The 21,195-nt window shown below is 36.9% G+C and overlaps 1 protein-coding gene across 1 annotated transcript in view; it reads left to right on the forward strand.

The window, feature by feature from the left end:
* The first annotated feature begins 83 nt into the window (after positions 1-83).
* The window catches only part of LOC124159763 (protein bric-a-brac 2-like), a 779,585-nt gene continuing 758,473 nt past the window's right edge, over positions 84-21,195 (forward strand). The window contains exons 1-2 of the mRNA XM_046535677.1: positions 84-635; positions 917-992. The gene's annotated coding sequence lies outside the window, so the exon portion shown is untranslated. The remainder of the gene's footprint in view (positions 636-916; positions 993-21,195) is intronic.

The following is a 21,195-nucleotide window of genomic DNA, read 5'->3' on the forward strand; positions in this document are numbered from 1 at the left end:
TGGTTAATTTATTTGCTTTAAAAATTATCTTTAGTTTAATTTCAGTTGTTTGGTTGCGCTTTATGTATTGCCGCGAACTCACCCCTTCTGTTTATTTACATTATGTTTTAGCAGTTAAATTCCACTAATATTTGAGCGGTTTTTTGTGTTTTCTTTTTAATTATTATTCAGTTTATTCCCTAACACTCCAATACTCTGAAATATAAGGCTTCTGTCACATATTAAGAGATTTCGAGCAATTTGATGCTACAGGTGTATGGGTGTCTTTGGCTAAAGAAGGAAATATTATAAATTATGGGTCTCGTTATGGTACCAAGATGATTATGAAATGCAATATTATGCCTCATTATTAAATAATGTCTATTAATTATCTTAATGTAAAAAATCCCGTGTTAAATGGTTTTATCGTCTTGAGAACGAATGTAAACAATCATGGTATTTAGTTAATCTCCTTTGAAGAGCTGCCTTTGCATCAACTTTTTAGAATTCGTCAGTACTTTTTGCTCCTTAAAATTTGGCTGAAATTAGCCAAATATTGTTATACTTTCTTTTGAGCGAACTATGATAGCCATGATTTGTGAGTAGATTGCAATGTGATTCAAGGAAATTTAAACCTCATTTCCCAAAAATTTGACGTAAGTTGATGTAAAGTGAACGATTTTAATATTGAAAAGTGGACAAAGAAATCATTTGTGGTAATTTACGATCAGGTTATGAATTTGAAATGTCTAACACAAAGAATTTAAGCCGTGGATGCAAGAGGCTGACAACTGACAACCTCATTTTCATTGAGATAACACCAATTTTTTGCTAGCCCTAACACGCATGAGAGTCTAACTCGAGGCATTTTTTGTTTCCCCACCTAATAATGAAAAATTTCGGCAAATAAATGAAATTTGTCACTTTGCAATTTCAGTTCATGAGTATCTTCTTGAAGCCTATTGACACTTCTGTGACTTACCGTCGGCATTCACCTCCTTAGTAATAGCTCGGTAAGTAATTTGAACATAAAAATTTGAGTGGATGGATTTCTTTTCTTGCTGTGCTGGGTATGTTTTGATGGTACTCACTGGTATATGCATCTCCTCAAGGGAATGTGGCTGCGTAGACTCCACAGTGTATTCATTTGCTTTGCCGAGACCTATTTTCAATATTGTTTAACTTACGATAAATGTGCCCGAGTTCCTCGGTACTGACCTAGCCAGATATTAATTTATATTCGCACGTATTCCATATATAATACTGAATACTGTTCAAGTCTTTCAGATGAAAATATGTTTTTCTCTAGGTATTATAATTGTATAGTTTTTAGAATGTGGGTTCATATGAAACATAGCATGTGATTCGGTATTTTTGCCTTTAAAATGGATATTTTGTGTGGCTTTGTCTACAACTTGTTTATGGATCATTTTATGGTGTTTTTCCTTGGTTAAAATTGTCCATGATGGGCATTGTGACACCATTGAACTGATTGCTCAGACTGTGTTTTTTGTCACCCTGTATGCATGCTTGATGAACACTGTGATAACATAGTTGATAATTAATTTTGCTGAATAGTGTGACAAAAATTTTCTGAATACCATTATGGTACCAGTCATGTCACCAAACTCAGTTTTTTCACACTGCAGGCACAATATCACTGCGTTCAGGATGTTTCAGACTTTGTACATGCATCTTTTATCTGTCATGCAGAAGTACCAGATTAATTTTTACATTTTTTAATTGCTTTTTTAATTTATCACATTCTCTGCATGCTGTATTCTCAATTACCTACCCTCATGCCCTACTTACACCGTTCTTCATGTGCTGTTTACACCAGATTAGGCTGGTTTAGCTAGACAGTGAAAGGGCCCTTGCCGAGGTGGTTGTTAGATGCATAAGTATAAATGGTTGTGCAAAAAAACTTTCTCTAAAATTTATTTCCTGACATTTGCAATTTATATGTGATGTATGTACTTGTACTTCCCTTGAAGTATAGTATGTTTTTCATGCTGAAGAAAACAAAATAATGTGAGGCAAATGCAATGCCATGTCGGTTGATCTAGCCCTGGATTGCATACCTCTCAGGGATTTTCTGAGACATAGTTTAAAGTAACTTCTATTTTATATTCTCATCGGTAATTTAGTACAACCTTCACTATAAAAGCCTCTTCTCCTGAAAATATTTGATCACGGTAAGCATGCATGATTTTAGGGCCAACTCTAATTGCTTTCCAGGCTTAGTCTCCATATTTGTTGCCTCATATTTTCAGGGAATCGGTAAATGAAAGAGGTAGTTAGTATTGTTTATAACATCCATTCCAATATACATGATCGTTAACTTGAAGCCTTCATGCGACTTCTCTTTGGTATATCTGGCTTTTAAATTGTTTCCATCAGTTCAAATTTAAAGGTCATTGAAACTCACTACTCTGTCTACCACAAGTAGATTGTAGCCTATCAGAAAGTACTTCAGGAATGCTTTGCAATAAATTCGTGTTGTAATGGCAGAATTTAAAAGTAGAATGTAGAATTGTAATGAAAAGTTATGATTCTGGTATCTATTTGGAGACACAGTTTAGCAATAGTGCGAATAGGGTAGTTTCCTTCATCAAAGAAAACAAAAGGCATTGATTGCAATTCGTTACCCACTATTAGTGTATTCATAATATACAAATTATTTGGTTTTTGAAATCCCAGTTTAGATGAATGTTAATGATCTATTTTAACCTCTTTTGAAAAAGGCCATATTGGCGCCCATGCAATGTCACTCCACGTGACGTCACAGGGACGTAAATGCTATGCGAGTGAGTAGTCAGGAGTTTTACATCGTCTGAGATTACCAATGCATGCATGAGGCAGAGAGCTCAGGGAAACACTTCTTAATAATCACCTATTAAAATTGCCTAAGGTCGGAAAGTTTCCTTCTTTTGATAGGGTATTAATAATCCTCATATAAGCCAAGCGTTACCTGCTAGCAGCCTGCATTGTAGCGGCACTCATAGCCTTGCACCAAGTTGGCCTCACACGGCAGCAGCTGTAACCAGAATGACGTCACACGGGCTTTTCCCAGCATTCATACTTAGCCTTTGCGTTTTCATGTGCTTGAAAATTTTAACTTTTCATTTAACCTCGAAAAATAGATATCGTCATTTAAAAATCTAAAAGCATGAAATATGTTATCCAGGAGTAATAATTTTTCGATTTAGGCAATAAAAAAATAGGAAACCACCCTAGTCTCTTGATTTTTCTTGATTGTATACAAATCTTGAAAATTGATCAGCTATTTATTCTCTTATGAAAATTCACTATGCTGGTTTGGATTCAGATTCAATTTTTTTCTCTGACTGACTGTCTATATGTCTTCCATCATTCTGGTACATTGAGATGTCCTATATTGTCCTTTCTTCGTAACTGAATAATCTATTACTTATGCTCGTGAATTGCAGCCTTCACCTTGAATGTGCAACCTTTGTCCACAGTCGTCATATTTTTTCCTTTCATCAGTGTCCTTTGTTTAGTTCATAGATTTCATTGCTCATATCTGCTATGTCCTCCCTCTTTCTTATCATTCTCTAATGGTCATTTCCCTTTCCATGACTTGAGTTTGTTGAGGGGTTTTTAGTACTGTATGTGTTACCCATTGTCTCTTAAGTCAGTAATGCAAATCAGGAGTAAGGAGGTATTCTTTTTTACTATTGTCTTGGCATTATATTTCATTTTGGTACTGTGAAGGAAGTGCGTGGTAGGGAAGGTCTTCTTTTCAGCTAGTCTGATTCACAGGTTCCTTTCCATTCGTACAAAATTTCATCATTATAGTCAAGCCAAATGTGAATTATCTTCAAGAGTGATTGGCTGTGTTATGATTCATTTTTTATTGTTGTTAAAAAATATTTTTTCTATTAGATGTGACAGGAATAGTTTCTTACAAGTAGCAGTCAAACAAAAACCATTTAGATTGCAAAATTAACCTAAATCAAATACCAACTTTTCTTAAAATTCCATCAGAGTTTCTCATAACCCGAAAAATAACGCTTGGGTGGTCAGGGGTGGATCCAGGATTTCTTTCTGGGGGGGCACAAGCAAGGCCGTGTCCAGGATTTTGTTCTGGGGGGGCACAAGGTTACCTTGTAATACAAAAAGAACGCAATGATAATGGGACTTTATTAAAATCTTCCATATTTTTCAAGGTTCTTGGGGGGGGGGGGGGGGCAAGTGCCCCCCCTAGTTCCGCCTATGTGGGTGGGAACTGTATACAAGTGGGAAGTTGCATTAATACCAATTTCCAATAGCTTCCTCGCTTGTACCAAGAAGCATCAAGTGTCACCATTATTTCGAGGGTTTTCTGGGCAGACGTCTGATATGTTTTAAAATTTGTGGGGAATGAAAGCTCTGTTTAAGGAGACCTTTTTATATATGTAGTAAGTGTTTGAATGGAGTGGGAAGTATGTAAATGCCATCAGGTAAGCAAGAAGCTCCCTGTCCAGGTCCAGTACAATGCATTGCGTCAGAAGACTCTATTGCAACAGATGATACCATTATTATGTCTATCAGACATGCAACAGTTGACTACATTGGCGCAAATCTGTCATTCATATTAACAATATCATTTTTGGCCTAAAATAAGATGAAAGCAATGTTGGTTTGTGGTTACAGGTTTTGTTTCTCCACATGACGGTAATGGCTATCACACTGCCTGTAAAAGAATTATAATCTTCTAAGTTCACATTTTTGATGGTCTTCCGTATTCAAGTGACCTTGCCTCAAATTATTATAACATGTTTGGACTACTCTTAATTTGGCAATTCTTAAATTTGGTGAAAGTCAATGAAAGTTAAGAAAGCACCCAGCTCTGGCTACACGGTACTAACTGATGCACACCATTATTTTGAAAATGGATGAATTTGTGTATCGATGTTTTTCAGTATGATCCACCTCACATTCACTTTTTGAAAAACAAAATGTATAATAAAATGTATACTTTTGTCAACTTATTCGCAGTTGGGAAAATGAGTTGGCCTCAAGGATGAAACAATTAGGTAGTAAAAATTTGAGTTGTGGCTAAGATCTACATCACTTTTCCAATCCCAAGGTATGAATACCCTCACACCATGTACATTAGGCCGGCCCTTATTTTTCAGAATTGCGAAAATTTATGTTTTCCTGGTCTCAAAATGATCCAAATGAGGTCTATATTCACGTGTAAAAATTTGGTTACTTTAAAATAACGGCAACCCGTGCCCCAAGGGCCCTAAGTACTAAGGACCCTCAATTGAGTTTTTTGGGTCGAAAAAGTGCTTTTCCTATGTAAAACGCAAAAGTAAAGTTTGTATGGGACAATTTTCTGTTTGTTTTTACCTATATCTAAGCGTTTAGGAGATATCGTCCGTCGTAATGTAATTCCCCCAGGGCGCCACCCAGCACCGTGGCATCGCTGAGGTACGGCCCGCACCACTTACTACAGACTTCCCCTCAACCCCCTCCCCTCCCTCGGCGAAGACTTTGCTCACACTGGCAAGATGTAGCCTCTGAAGAAATGTGCTTACCTTAGAAAGAATTTAATTGCCATAACAATACTTCCAATCCAAGAGATCAATTTATTTTCACTCTGTCCATGAATTTTGGTACATTAACCAAAATAAAATACATTTTCATTGTATTTCTAATTCTTCTGACACTGTTATGAGGGTAGATCCACACCTTTTCCTTTCTTCTGGAATATATTGTAATCTATTCCACCAGTAACTGCATTTCGTTCTCCTCTTTATTTGCGTAAGACCTTTATTTCTTCAGACCAAGCACATTTATCCGAGAGATTAACTGCACTTTCCCCCTCGTGCGTCAAAAATTTAATGGTACCGCTCCTTGCAATTTCAAACAAATCATCAAGTTTTCTTACAAAAGATTCTCTTCTCTTCATCTCTGCTGTAGTTTGCGCTCTCTTTATGTCGTTGCACGTTCATCCATTCTTTGCGTCATTTTTCTAACTTTTCAATCGCCTTATTTTCCGTAATTACAGGAATTCTAGTTTTGTACCATGGATGAGACGCATTTCTCACGGTTTTTCTCCCATTAAGTCTGACAAATTTCGAACCCATTAGGTGATAGAGAAAACACACAGTACTTCTCTTGCTGTAGGTAAATTTGAGCCGAGTATTTCTTCACTTTCTTTTCCAACCAGTTCAATGCCTGGATTTAGCCTTGATTAGATGCCTTTCCTTGTTGTTCTATTCTTAAAATGAACATCATGTTCATGATAAAGTATTTATATCACCACTTTTCTCCTTACATCATAAAAAACTTCTATCGCTTGCACACTATACACAAGAACTATCTCTCTACAGTGATCTACATCCGTGAACTGACTACCTCGTTTCGTCTTCCTTGAATATTTCTATCTACTGTTGGAGCCCTGGAAGCCCTGCTCATTCCCTTCATTCCTTTATACAGTGGAACCTCGTTAAAGCGAGTACGGGCTATAACGACACCCCCGCTATTACGAGAGATAGCCGATGCACCGTCAATTGACCCTATAATAAGCGTGTTAAAAAATTCGTTTTTACGAGACCCTTTCGGTGTTGGCTCTCGCCATAGCGAGGGTTTCACCGCCGGAAGACTTTCATGAAGACTCCTTAACCTCTGTAATTGCTAGCGATCTGTTAGAAATGAAGTTAATGGAGTGCTCAGTCTCAAATTTATGTGGTAAACTGTAGTTCGATAAATATAATGATGACGAAACAATGCTTTGCATGATTTTTATTCAGTGCGGCGCTAATAAATTGTTCGAATAGTTGGTCGTTATTTGAGTAAGGAAATTTAGTGATGCAAAAAAACATCGCCTTTCGTCTGGATTTATGCTTACGTTTATCGGATAGATGTTTATCTGTCGCCGCACCACTCCTGTTCCTGTATATCTGTTCGCAACAGGTATATTGGCTATTATTTGCTCCACCTCCGGTAATGCGACAATTCGCTATAGCGAGTGTTTATTAGTGCACCGTGGGGTGTCGTTATATCGAGGTTTCACTGTAATTCATAGACACAATTATTTCACATGCTTATAATATTTTGTACATAAAGAGCACTTTGAAACAAAGCCTGCTGGAATGGTTCGCGGCCGTATGGCGGCAAAAAATCAAGGTTTAAGGGGTCGGTACCCAGTACAAAGGACGGCGTTTAAGGGTTACAATTGACATTATAGGCTTTAACAACATTAATCATGACACAAGAGGAACAACCTATTCAATACTGCACCACTAGCATGTAAATCTTGTCATCACAAGCGAAGTCTTTGCCGAGGGAGGGGAGGGGGTCGAGGGGAAGTCTGTAGTAAGTGGTGCGGGCCATACCTCAGAGGTGCCGCGGTGCGGGGTGGCACCTTGGGGGGGATTATAATTACGACGGACGATATCTCCTAAACGCTTAGAGATAGGTCAAAACAAACAGAAAATTGGACCAAAAGGCTTTACTTTTACGTTTTACATAGGAATAGTACTTTTTGACTCCAAAAAACTCAATTGAGGGTCCTTAGTACTTATGGCCCTTGGGGCACGGGTTGTCGTTATTTTAAAGTAACCAAATTTTTACACGCGGATATAGACCTCATTTGGATCATTTTGAGACCAGGAAAACATAACTTTTCGCAATTCTGAAAAATAAGGGCCGGCCTAATGTACCTATGTATGAGCATTTGCCGGGAGTGGATAAAATCAAGCCAGAATTTCCCAACATGAGTAAGCTGCCATGAGAAACTAGTGATGGTCTATAAGCGAGCAAGTCGGCATTCATATGCGACTCCACAAAAAGAAGAGAGTGGCACGTGAGTCACTTTAAGGTAGTTGTTACTCCCCCTCTGCTTTCGACTCCCCCTTTTGAGCCAAACTAGCTCTTCATGTGGCACTCCTGCATGCATCTCAAATTCTTCATTTCATAGGGAGTTTAGGTCCTGGAAAAATTTCACTTAGAGGTTAAATAATCTTTTCAGAAATAAAGTTTCTCAAATTTTGTACCTTAAAATAATTTTAAGAGTTCAAAGAAAATGCTACTCAAGAATCTGATCTGGAGTGTAGCACTTTACGGTGTGGAAACATGGAAACTAAGGAAGGAGGATGAGAAATGACTGGAGGCGATTGAGATGTGGGTATGAAGAAAATTAGAGAAGGTGAAGTGAATAATGGAGTGGAGGAGGAACAGTGAAGTGCGCGTCATGGTGGGTGAGGAGAGAGGGCTTCTTGATGAGATAGGAATGTGATGGAAGTTTTGGTTGAAGTGAGAACTAGGTGGGGAAGGGATATTTGAAATGGTATGAGAGGTTAGCATGCTGGATAAACGAGGGAGAGGAAGGAGGAGAATATGATTTTTAGATGAACCGAAAGGGAGTAGGCCTCCTTGTCAATTGAAAAGGGAAGTCCATGAAAAGGGATAGTCGCAGAATACTTCATAAAAACTCCAGGCAAACTTAACTTAATCAGTTGAATATCTTAATGAAAAATGATCATTTCTTAGAGGGATCACAAAATGTTTTTTAAACTGAAAAACTAGTGAAAAGTATTCCATGTCAATAGTTTGCTCATAGATTTCTTTCCACTATCTAACATCCCCACTCCATTCTCTTCTCTTTCTATTTATCCACTATCCCTCCTTTTTTCCCATGTCCCCGAGACTATAGTGACTCCACGGAGTCGCGCACGGTGAGTGGCATAAAGGAGTGTACTGTGTGCAGCAAGGCATCTCTTACAAAACAGTCACATTTGCCATCACTATGAGAAACCTTTTAGTCTTGGCAACATTGGTGTCGTGTTAAAGAATGCAATCAAAGAAGGAAGAAAAGAAAAGTAAAATAGGATTTATATGAGAAGTAACTGAAAATTGAGCTATTCCGTGATTCTTCCGTCCTTCGATCACAGACATAGTTAGCAATGATCTATCTAAACTTTGAAGTAAACTTTTTGAAACACTCATTTGAATTCCTTGGTTGTGCTCTTCAAATATTTCCTTGGTGTGTCAATATACATGCAATTATGGGAAGAAGTAACATCAATAGTGCAAATTTATCATTCTGATTTGATTTATGTTGGATATAATGATTATTTCATGTGCATTAATTGCTTAATTGCCCTGGTTTTTCCCTGTTTGTTTAAATTTGACATACTTAACACTTTGAGTGCCGGCCGCTAATTTTAAAGCCCTACTGAAAAATCCGGCCGTTTTTACTAAATTCGCAATTTTATTTAAACACTACCATCAAAAATGCGTTTATATCGATGTGTATTTTAATAAAAATGGAATTTGCTCTTTTTTATGAATGAGTTGAATAACATTTATTGCTAAATTTTAAATATATATTTTAACAATGAAAACCTCCTGTTTTTCAAAGTATAAAAGTTACAACAAATGATGTACCGCCATAAAATGCATAATATTTTTATTACGCTCAATTTGAACTATTTAAGCCATGGAAATCATAAAAAAGCATTGTTCCCAGCATAGCATTCAAAATCCTGGATGGCAAAAAGGGTCTCTGCACCCTCAACGAACGGTTCTTTCCTCCAAAGAATTTTCACAAAGTAGGCTGAGATAAGGGTGCCGGTAGCTACAGAGGACTTTTGGTCCTGAAGACATTAAAAGAACTCTTTTTCCATCAAGCAGTTGATTTTTGAAATAACAAAACCACTAAGCAGTAAACTGGAAAAGTACCACGGGCGAAATATTACGCCTTCTCGCAAACAAAGTCAATGAAATTAGGAAGAAGTAATATTAAGTCCATGGCAATCTTCAGAAAGATTAACAGGACGTAATATTACTTCCATAGCACGCAAAGTGTTAAAGATATAGTTGTAACGAGCTGGTGGTGGTTAACAGGGAATAAAAACCTGGCCTCCGTGTACTTCTCATTGCCATCTCCTTGAATAATATTGGATGTGCTATTTCTGGCGTATGCTGTACATAATGTTACTTCCTCTTTGTTTTCACTCTGCATATATCTTTTTCCTCACTCACTTATCTCACTTTTCATTCTCTGAGACTGGCCTTGGTGGCTGTGTGCTTGTCCACCAACTTATGTATGTAATTTTAAGAGAGGAATTCATGGTCATAAATTCGGTTGATCAATAAAGATGAAATTATTACATATTATAAAAGGATGTGTCCACCTTTTTTACAATTTTCGGAATTCTTCACACCAGCAGTATGGTTATTAGTAAAAGAACTTTCTTCTCTTATGCTTGGCAATTTGTGGAAACATACCCGTGCTGTTTTTATTTCATTCTAGTTGGATGAATTTCATTATTCACGCTGGTAGAAAAAGATAGTTCCCACTCATTTCTTTTCGTAGTTCTGAGAAATATTTTTTTCCCCGAACATTTTAGCCTGTACATAATACCAAATTACTTGTTAATGTTAGGCAACATTCAAATAACTGAGTTTTGTGGTTGCTTAGATATTTACCATATGGCTACATGCCAGCCCTACAATATGGCGATTCCATGAAAAATTGTTGCAGCTAAATTCGATGCTGCTTAGTCAACCTCATTTCAACACATTCACTCATATTTCATTTGATACTCAGTTTATACTGAATTCACCTTTTCCCATCATGGAAATGCGTTTTGGCAGTCATTAGATTTCACTTAAGCCAAAACTCAACTCTTTATTGGTTATTTGGCACTTGAGGGTTTGATGTAGAATTTGTTGCGAGACTGTTTCAAAGCTCAGAAGTGAAAATTAAAAAAATATTTTTAACTCTAAGGTAGTGGCTTTTTGTAGAAAATGTTATCCGGAACATTTTGGCTTGTAATACCAAATTACTCGTTAATGTTAGGCAACATTCAGATAACTGAGTTTTGTGGTTGCTTAGGTATTTACCATATGGCTACATGCCAGCCGTACAGTATTGAATGGTCACAATGTCAGTGCCCATGAAACAATCGTGCCCCAGGATAATCCCCACGTGATGTAAATTTCAAAACTATTGTTTTATCCTTTTCAGTGATTCTCTTATATCGATATTGAGAGAGTATTTTGCCATTCTTATTTATTTTTCCTTCTACCCTGAATAATATATGGTTTTCACGGGAAAATAAAACGTTTTCTTGAAATAAAGTTAGTCTGCCTTCTTATATTTTTGGCTGGATGCTCAAGGAATGTTTCTCCTCTGATAGACACCACAGATTCTCTTCAGCATCAAATGCTGTAGACATCTGCACACATTGCACAATTATTTATCGTAGAAAGACTATTGATTATGTTGATTAGACTCTATTGTTGGTTACTCTGGAATGAAAATATTGTCTACCTCATTGGCATTCTCCTCATTGTCCTCAACAATGAGGTCTAGGCCAAAAATATTCTTTGGAAAAACTTAAGTTTTATTTATGTTGGACGAAAACCTATAAAAAAATCATTTTAATTTTGTCAATACTTGCTGTATATGGTGCATCATCTCCTACTTGGATTACCCTTACAGCTATCAATGGGGTCGATTTCTGCTTCCCAATTATTGATGAGATTGGACTTTATATCTGACTTAATTTTAAGTCCCAATCCATTTAAGTCCAAATTTAAGAGCCCAATCCATTTTAAATGGATTGGGCCCTTAAAAATTGTATAAATTAGCATGTAACAACAATCAGAGAGTTTTTATCATTTCGTGCATAGAAAATACACAATTCTGAAATCTTATTCCCTGTGGTTACCCTAACAGCATATACACACTCATTCTATTACCTGGTCCTAGCATTACTAAATAATATTTGGTTAGATAATGTTGAATATAAATCTATGCATTGGATAGAGAGGTTAGCAATCCTGTCTTTTTCCACTGTTCCAAAGTTTAAGGCAGAGTGTGGGATATTGACTAATTCTTCTCAGTTTTTATCAGAATCATTCTCAGCTCATTCCATGTACCGTTGATATGTACCAAGGGCGAAGTCCTTATGGCCATTCATCTGGTTGACTTTTGTTGCAGTCTGCCTCTGCATCATCTTATTGGCCCTTACTCTTTCTCTATAGTTTTTCCCATACATTGCAATTACTACATGTTTAGGAATTCGTATTTGAAGTAATTCAGTGTAAGTCTAAGTGTCCTGGTAGTGCAAATGGTAAAGCAGCAGGATGGCAATCAAAGCCCAAAAACTATAGAGAAAGAGTAAGGGCCAATAAGATGATGCAGAGGCAGACTTCCATTATTTTCTTGAATTTCACTAGTAGCTCAGGTACCAAGAACTATTTTTGCATGTATTTTGCTAAAACTATTTCATTCTATCCTAATACATATATAAATATAATATATAAAGCTGATTCATTTTTATCCTAATATAAATTCTTCCACCATCCTCACCTCTTCCATTTATCTCCTGGGTTGTTGATATCATATAGCATTAAAAATTCTATTCTGGAAAGGAAAACTTATTTATGCATGGAAACATTCTGCTACTAGTTAACTGACGCAGGATCTCCATCAAAACGAATGCCTGTAGAACCATTATATGTACTCATATGCCAGTAACAAATTGGGTACCTTGTTGAAATTAAAGTTGCATTTCTCTGCAATTAGCTTCTCAGATGCATGCTAACATTAGGTAAATATTAGACGATTCTGCATATGCTATTAAATTCGGTAGAGTATGAATTGCAATTGGCATCTCTCTGAATTAAAGAGTAATGTAAAAAAATTGGGATAAGAAAGGGCAAGGAAACTCTTTTTACCTTTGAACTTGACTACAATACCTAATAAGTTTCATCCTTCACCTTTTTTATTGCTTACTTTAATGAAAATTGAAGATGTTGAACTTTCATCCCTGCTGAGTTTTGTTTCATTTGTCAAAGCATATCTACGAGATGACCCTTTTTGAAAAAAGGAGAATCTGTCCTCAGGTGAATGTTTGATGGCCAAGTCTCCCACTCAATGCTCATTGGATGCTCTCATAAAAAATAGTCACGAAAAGAAAGATCATATAATATCGACATTTCTTTAAATGGTGCAATCCTCTACTATAGCAATTCAGTGACCCTAAGTGTTTTGAGTGTCAACATTTGGAAGACAATGAAGCCTTGCAGCTATGCTATTGCATGTTCAGGTAATGTTGAGTTGTCATAGTTTCAGTAGAGCCCCCTTCACTTTGTAAGGGGCCGGGGCCCATCACCCCATTACAAAACAAAACTCTATACATTAACTTTCTCATTGTGTGAAGGTTGTTGGAGAAGCTGGGCAGGAATTTTGCCCAAGCATTAGATGTTTTATAAAGTTCTTTTAGGCAATGCACATCCGCTAGCCCTTTTATTTGGAGGTGAACTTGGGTCTTCCTAGTGATGAGCCGGTTTTATGATTTCATTGAATAGAGAACTTGATCATGCAGTGTTATCTCATAAAATTGCCTGTGTTCAGCCATCACACTATTGGTAATGTGTCATCTTGGGAACAGCACACTCATTAGGCCAATATTCCATTTAAGCTATATTACAGATGCGATTTGATAGTTTAGCACTTGCACAGCCCTTGTCATAGGTCTACTAGGCTGCTTTTGATGAGTGCTTAGGGATGGAATAAAAAGTGTAAGTCTAATCGTGTGAGGACAGGTCCTCTTATTTGTTCATAGATAAGATTGGTCTCCAGATAATGTACAACAGTTGTCTAAAACACAACATACAAAAGGACTTAGTCTGTCTGTAGTCGCAAATGAAGAAAACAATAGCAATCAAACAATGTATTACTTCAAGCTCTCAACATAAAAACATAAAAAGATTTGCTCAGGGATGCAGCTTGGAATTAAGTCTAGAGGTGGTTTTAGGCTGCATCTGCGCTCTAGGTGAAGAATTTCCTAATATCCATTTGTGAACCAACCATCACGATTGAGATGTAATATGTAATGGCCGAATACACAGAATAATTCAACTGAAAGCTTAAAATGAATAATGTAAAATATAAGACCACCATGACAGCAGACTCGTTCATTCATAGTAGTTCAAAACACCACCATGGCACTTGCACAACTATGCACTGCTCTGCAGTGTTGCTAATCCGGAAGAAAATTTTGCGACTGCTGGCTACACACCTGCACTCACCACCCTCTCGACCTACAAACTATCCAACCCAGCTCTGTGAATAGTTTGAATTTTTTTGTGAGTCATCCATCCTCCTAATATTAGTTACAAAATTTGCCACATTAAAATGTTTTTATTAAAAAATTTCTCTGAGCTCTGTGGAGGTTTCATCCCCCCCTTGCTATGCCACTGGTTTTGGTTGCTTTGAACAAAGATATATTATTCTTTTACATTAATTTAATTTAAGGATCAATCTTCACACTTTCCCTCATTAATTGGAGAAGAGTTCAAGTTCACTGTGAATCCTTACCAGTCTAGGCTTTGGCACTGCCTGGGTCATAATATCAGCAAGTTGGTCATTAGTCCCATTTATCTTAATGTCCACAAGACCTTCTTGTTATTTGTTGTATGCATAGAAAAGTATTACACAAATGTGTTTTTTCTGGTGGTAGAATTTGGGGTTGTTGGCAAGTCAAATTGCAACCTAATTATGTACGTTTAATGTTGGAATTCCTTCTAAATCTGTCAGTTGGATGAACACTCTTTGGAGCCAAACAAATTCATGTGTGCCTTTGCTTGTAGCAACAATATCTTCCTTAGTTGTCGAAATCACAACCGATTCTTGACAATGGCATAGCCGTAAAAAATGCCATGTGAGAAAAACATGATAATGTAGTTGGTGATTGCCCTGTATCCTCATCTCCTGCATGATCTGCATTACTGTAGCATTCAGTAGAGGTTTTCTTGCAAAATGAACTTTATTGAATCTTTATCCCATAGTTAATAGCTCCTAATTGATTAGATATCTGAATATCGTCTTGACTCTGAACCAAACAGCTTTTGTATGAGTTTCTAACTTGCAGGAAATAACTTAGAGAGCCTAGGGTATATTAGGAGAAGAGCTTCTAATCAGGTGTGATAAAGCACCCGCAGCTTCTTGATGTGGACATTTTTCATCTTTTTCCTTATCAACATTCTCTGCTTCAAAAGTTCCTTCAATGGGAGTGGAAAGTGGATTACAGCAGGTCATATTTAAGCATTCCATAACTCTTTTGGTATATGACTCCTGTTTGACTTGTATGGAGCTATCTTTCAGCAGAACAATTTCAATTTCAATATGATGCTGGTTTCATTGTAATTTTGAGTGTGCTTGCTAATTTGTTGAAAAGGAGACCACAGACTGTCCTAACATCATTTTCTTTTAAAGTTTTATTCACTTTTAATTGCTTCGGTCCATTTATCACAGTCTTTCCTACTATCAGCTTCATTATATGAGGGTAAACTTAAAAGTAAAGTCTCCATTTTTTTATCGTTGAATATGACATTTATTTATATTTTTGGATACATTGTTGGAAAGGTCATGGCTTCAGCTATTTTTCGATGTAGTCACCCTGGCTCTCGATAACTTTCCTCATCTGCACGATGAACTTTTGAATCCCGTCGACATACCAGCTTCCATCTGCGTTGCTATGATGGGCGTTGATCTCCTCTTACACCTCGTCATCTGTCGCGAACTTCATTCCTCCTAGTTTTCTTCAGGGCGAGCAACATGTGGAAATCACTGGGTGAGAGAGTCCAAAAAAATCATCCCCTGCCTCTTCAAAATGGCACACAACTTCTCCCACACATTCCACACGCTGCCTCTGGTGGTCTTCGGTGAGCTGCTTGGCCACCCACCTGGCTGTGGATGTTGCCGAAAAGGAATTTGCGGCACCAGTTATGAGCGGTTTTAACATTCATGCATTTTTCTCCATAAACTTCAACCAATTGGTGATTATTGTCGGTAGGTTCCTCCTTTTTTCTGGTCAAAAATTGTGTGATAGACCGGATTCCAAACCGTAAGGAGACGTGAGGGGAATCTCCATGGAGATGGCTGCTATGCCAACAATGGGTGGTCAACAATGCTTCGCGGCAGTCGAGAGTGGTAGAGGAAGAACCTAGGAACACGGTGAAGTTGGTGGATTTCGTCTAGTTCTTCATGCAGTGACACAATGACTCAGGAGACCTTACTTTTAAATTTACCATAATATTTTTCTGGTGATGATTTAGTGCAAGGAATACATACCTAGCAGTCATTTTTTTGGTTGAGATAATTCACTACAACCACAAAGATCTTAAACTAATGTTGCAAATAATTCCAATAGTTCTCTCACATCTTTAAGCTCTTCATTAGGAGTATCTGAATCTTGAGCGAGAACATTATCAACGTCAGGCTTAGGAGGGAAACCTGTATCATCTCCAACTAGAGCTAGTTGTGATCCTGGTTCACAATCTTTGGTGTGACATATATATGTATGTATATGTACATATTTACAATATATAATTGACCATCGGCTACCTCTGAAGATATAAGGTCTTCAGTCAAAATTCTGAATTCAACATTAGTTTCAAATGTAATTTCCCTTTATCTAAGGATCTAACTTCCATCCCAAACATGATAACCATTGTCTTTTTTGTAGCCAGTAAGCTTATCTTCGATTGCTTTTTTCAAAGTTTTTTTGATCTTTTTTTGGAACATGAGCATAAAATTCTCTTCCCATGATTTTTAGGTGGCTTATTGCAAGTTTTCTTCCAAACCACAGTTCATATGGTCCTTCCTGTGCTTTTTCTTACATATGAAGTGGACCATTCTGAAGCTCGAACAATCATCCTTGAAAAGCATGTGACATTTGAACCTTGTGTTGCTATCAGTTAAGGGACCTTCAGTGTGTATCAATTCACCGGGCACTGTTCCTCGCATTCTTTTTCCAAAGTTTTCATACAGGTAACATTCACATTTTCCATTATCAGGCCTTAGTTTATTGTGTAGTTCTCTCTCTATACAACTACTTTTCCTTTCAGATTTTTATTTATTTTCCTCATATCTTGAAAAAATCACTTACATTGAATTATTAATGTAAGTAACTAACTAATGTATCAACAAACATCCTGGATATGGATGGACCAACATAGGTGTGACTCAAACTTGCGACCTCTGGTTTAGCAGATCTTTACCCTGCCATCACCAAGGGTGGCTCTATATTAAATAAATATTAGATAAAATATTACCCTCTGCAAAGTTACTATGCACAGGTTTTCTTTTAATGTCTCATTAAAGTGGATACCAAAGCAAAAGTTTTGAACTGTTAATGGTTGTTTCGGGCACCAATTTGTGTATCAATCCACTTAGCATTTTAGGAGAAAAAATTGAAAAATTTCCCGGGTGCAGTTCAACAAGGGTGCCGAGACACCCTCAAAGTTTTGAAATTTCAATAACGGGTAATGTAATGATTGAGATGTGAACAATCAAAGAAAAACTTTATATAGCCCACCAAAATTGTGTGGGAACTTTTTTTGTTGCATGCTAATATCTTTAGGAGTTACACTGTTTCAGTCAGTTTGCATCTGAGCGGCTACAGGAGTGTAATCTATCAGGTGGTTGCCTACCCTGTGAGGATAATTTGATCTTTTTCTCTAATTAATTATAGGTAATCATCTTTTAACATCAAGAATAAGGAAATATGAAAAAATTATAGACAAGGCTTAGTGATCTGAAGATATTTATCCACTCCTAATCGATCACCAAGAGAGCCCTGATTCTTGATACATATTTACATGAAGTTATCCAGTTACAGCTCCATGAAAACATTGGGTGTAAGGAAAATTGTACCTGGATGCAAATTAGTATCAGAAGCATTTTACAGAAGTCTTGCTCAACTTTGAGTGTGAAGAACATAAAAATATTCACCGATGTTTCATATATTTTATTCGATAACTGGAAATACTGGAAGTGGAAGACATCAGCTTTTATCAATTTTTTTTACACTACTGAGTTGGAGATTAAGGAGGTATCAATGCGTGGCAGTTGCCTTGATATTTTGTGGAGCATAACACCTTTTTTATTCGTGATGGAATCATTGTTATTCATAATGTTAACACCTAATTTAATTTCATTTGTCATGTTGTCCCTGATTTGTTGATATGTAATGATAAATTTTCACATAATATGTTACGTTTAACATTAAATACTAAATAAGGCCAAAATACCAACAATTTGTGTTGAAATATACAGTTATACCTCTTAGTTGAGTGATATGATTTCTTAGCTTCTTTCCCACTTAGCACAAAATATCTTCTAGATGTTTTGTAGATATCTGATTGTCCGCTTTTCCGATATCTACAAGATATCTTTGAGAAGATATTATCTAGACATTCATATTCAAATGGGATCCATTTGGAAAATTCAGGGTAAATGATTCGCTTATGATCCCAGCCAACATAGGAGGATTTATGGGGGGCAAGGGGGCACGTGCCCCCCCTCCAGATGGTTTAAAATTAGGCAAGAATTTCAACACAGCTTATCATTAGGATCATTTTATTTTGTGTATAACAGAGCCTCAATCAGTGGAATAGCAAGTGGGTGGGTCTGGGGGGTCCGGTTCCCCCCCAATTTCTCCCCCCCCCCCAATTTCAAATTTATTTTCTTTAATAAGGCAAGAAATGTGTCCGGACCCCCCCCCAACGAAATATAAAAATTGATGATTTTTCATTTTTTTCTTTTATGAAGCAAAGTAAATGTGTTTTTATATTTCAGGGGGGGGTTCGGGCTCCTGGACCCCCCCAAATTTAAAAATTAATGATTTTTTTCTTTTATGAAGCAAAGTAAACATTTTTAATATTTCGAGGGGGGTAGGGGATGTCCGAACTCCCTGGTCCCCAGTGTGCAACACAAGGATATTCTAGGCATGATAAATTAGGATATATTATTTAAAGTATCCAAGACATTGAAGATATTTTCTAGACATCTAGCAGATATTTTAAATATCCAAGACATTGAAGATATTTTCTAGACATCTAGAAGATATTTAAGATATCCAAGACATTGAAGATATTTTCCAGATATCTAGAAGATATTTTGTGCTATGTGGGTTTTTCCTGTACATATTTCATCAAATTCATTTGGGCTTCAGAAATCTTATTATGAACAAATGGGGGAATACTGGAATTAAATATAATTCCAATAATTAAAATAATATGGGCAATTAAAAGGGAGAATATTCACTTATTTTAGGGAACCTGTAACGAAGGATGTAAAACAATGTAATTATTAAAAGAAAAGAAGTTGGGCCGATAGAGGAATTGAGAAGAGCTGCGTTGTTAGGCATAGGTAGCCTTCGACCTAATTTCTATTGATTTATGAAATCCTCACTATTTGTAAAATCATCAGGCCCTATCATTAAATTCAGCGTTCTTTCATGGCAATGAAATTGACCAGTGAAACTACGCCAAAAAATCTTTTCACGGAAGTGCTTTGTTTGCTCTTGCGCAGCGATGAGAATTAATCCTTAAAATTTGACGTTTTTTTATTCATTCTTAAAATTTTACGGTTTTTATCCTCAATCTTAATTTGGACTTACGTTCATTTGATTGGTAATCCTTTGTTATGCTTATTAACGTTGAAGGTAGGATATCTGCACAAATCGAAAGCCAAAGATGCAACGTGTGATTTGCGGTTTGTGATTTCGTTTTATGCGTGTTAATCAATAGTTTTCTTCTCTGTATTGCTTGCTTATTTACGCGAATTCTATCATTAAATATTGTAGGTGCGGGTCATTTTTCTTCGGGCATTCGTAATCTCCCTCCATACTTTCTTCTTGGAACCTTCTGCCATCTGGTGAGGAGAAAGAGTAATTTTTAGTAGCCAAGAAATCCCGACGAGGAAAGGGGAATTTTCCGAAGCTCTTGGCCAAAACTCCAAAAGTGAAGTGTTTTGAAGGTTTTTTGGTTGGTGCAACCTTGAGCTGGGTAATCTGGAATGGATACCGATACCATTGTCCCTATCCCTCGTCATGATTTCATTGTGTGTGACTAATTTTGACGGCAGCGAGAACTTTGGAAAATACAACGAAAACTTTAAGTTCCTTTGGAAAGCGGTCACGAAGTGGATAAAATCATTATGTATTCAATATTTTGAGGTTATTGTTTTAAACGCATAATGCTATATCCCAACTTTGTTGTTAAATAATTTTATTTAAAATATTTTCGGCAACTTATCTAATTTAAGCTATTTTTCAAGATGTATATAGAAAAAGTTATCGATTTAAGCAGCACGAAGCGTACAAATTGGTATAAATAGTGTTTTAGTCTGGTATATACATTTAAATAGGTTGAAGAACTATACGGCAGAGTATACGCTGTGATTATTCCACATAGCCTAATCCAGAATTTCTAATCGGATGGTAGGGATCTGCGAACCCCGGCGGAGTTTGTGAGGAGTATCACACCAGGGTGCCTCGTTTATTCTCTATTTTCTTGAGGCTTATTGTAAAATATGGAGAAGTTGATTTTCGTATACTATTTTTAACCTACTCGTGGATATTTTTTGAGAGGTTTTTTTTCCTCAAAGGTACGAAATTTCTGCTAAAAACACTAAAACAGTAATTTCTTGTTTTCGGATAGAGTTGCCATTAATTAGGTGGGCAAATATCAATTTCGCTTAAAATTGGGTACGGTAAATCATTCATGAGATTAGTACATAGGGCAGCCGCCGATGTCGTAATTACTAATTCATTCTTGGAACACTCTTTCGCCTTGTACTTAAAATGAACACAATGCATTGGTATGACGATCACTATTCGCTGCGCTCGGGATTAGCTGAGGCCATTTCTTGACCTTCCCCGGAGTCAAGTATACAAAATCGCTCTAAGTGGCTGCACGGCAGTGGCGGATACATATGGGGGGAGCGGTGAGCGCCCACCCCTCCCCCTCGCTGGGCCACTTGCATTGCCGAACATTGCAGAACCACAATTGTAAATTTTTATATTGTACGATGGCACTCTCGCTGTCTTGTGTATAAAGAGTTAAAAATACAACTTTCTTAAACTTTGCATGTGACTTGATAATTTTTTTATTACGCTAAAAGTAAAGGTACCTAGCTCAAGACAGTTTTTGCGCCCCCCCCTTGATTTTTTTCTGTATCCGCTTCTGCTGCGCTGTGACGAAAAGCTTAGACCAAAATGGTAACCCTTACTTCAGTTTCATTTGGGTAAATCGAACAATGTTATCAAGTAAAATTAAAAAAAAAATAGATTTTAGAATAAATCGTGATGCCTTTCTTTTTCTTATTTAAATATAATTTGATGCAGTGGCGCAGCGAGGGGGAGGGGGGGGGTTTGGGGGATAACCCCCCCCCCCCCC

This window comes from Ischnura elegans, chromosome 5 (genome assembly GCF_921293095.1).
Source record: "Ischnura elegans chromosome 5, ioIscEleg1.1, whole genome shotgun sequence".
Lineage (NCBI taxonomy): Eukaryota > Metazoa > Arthropoda > Insecta > Odonata > Coenagrionidae > Ischnura > Ischnura elegans.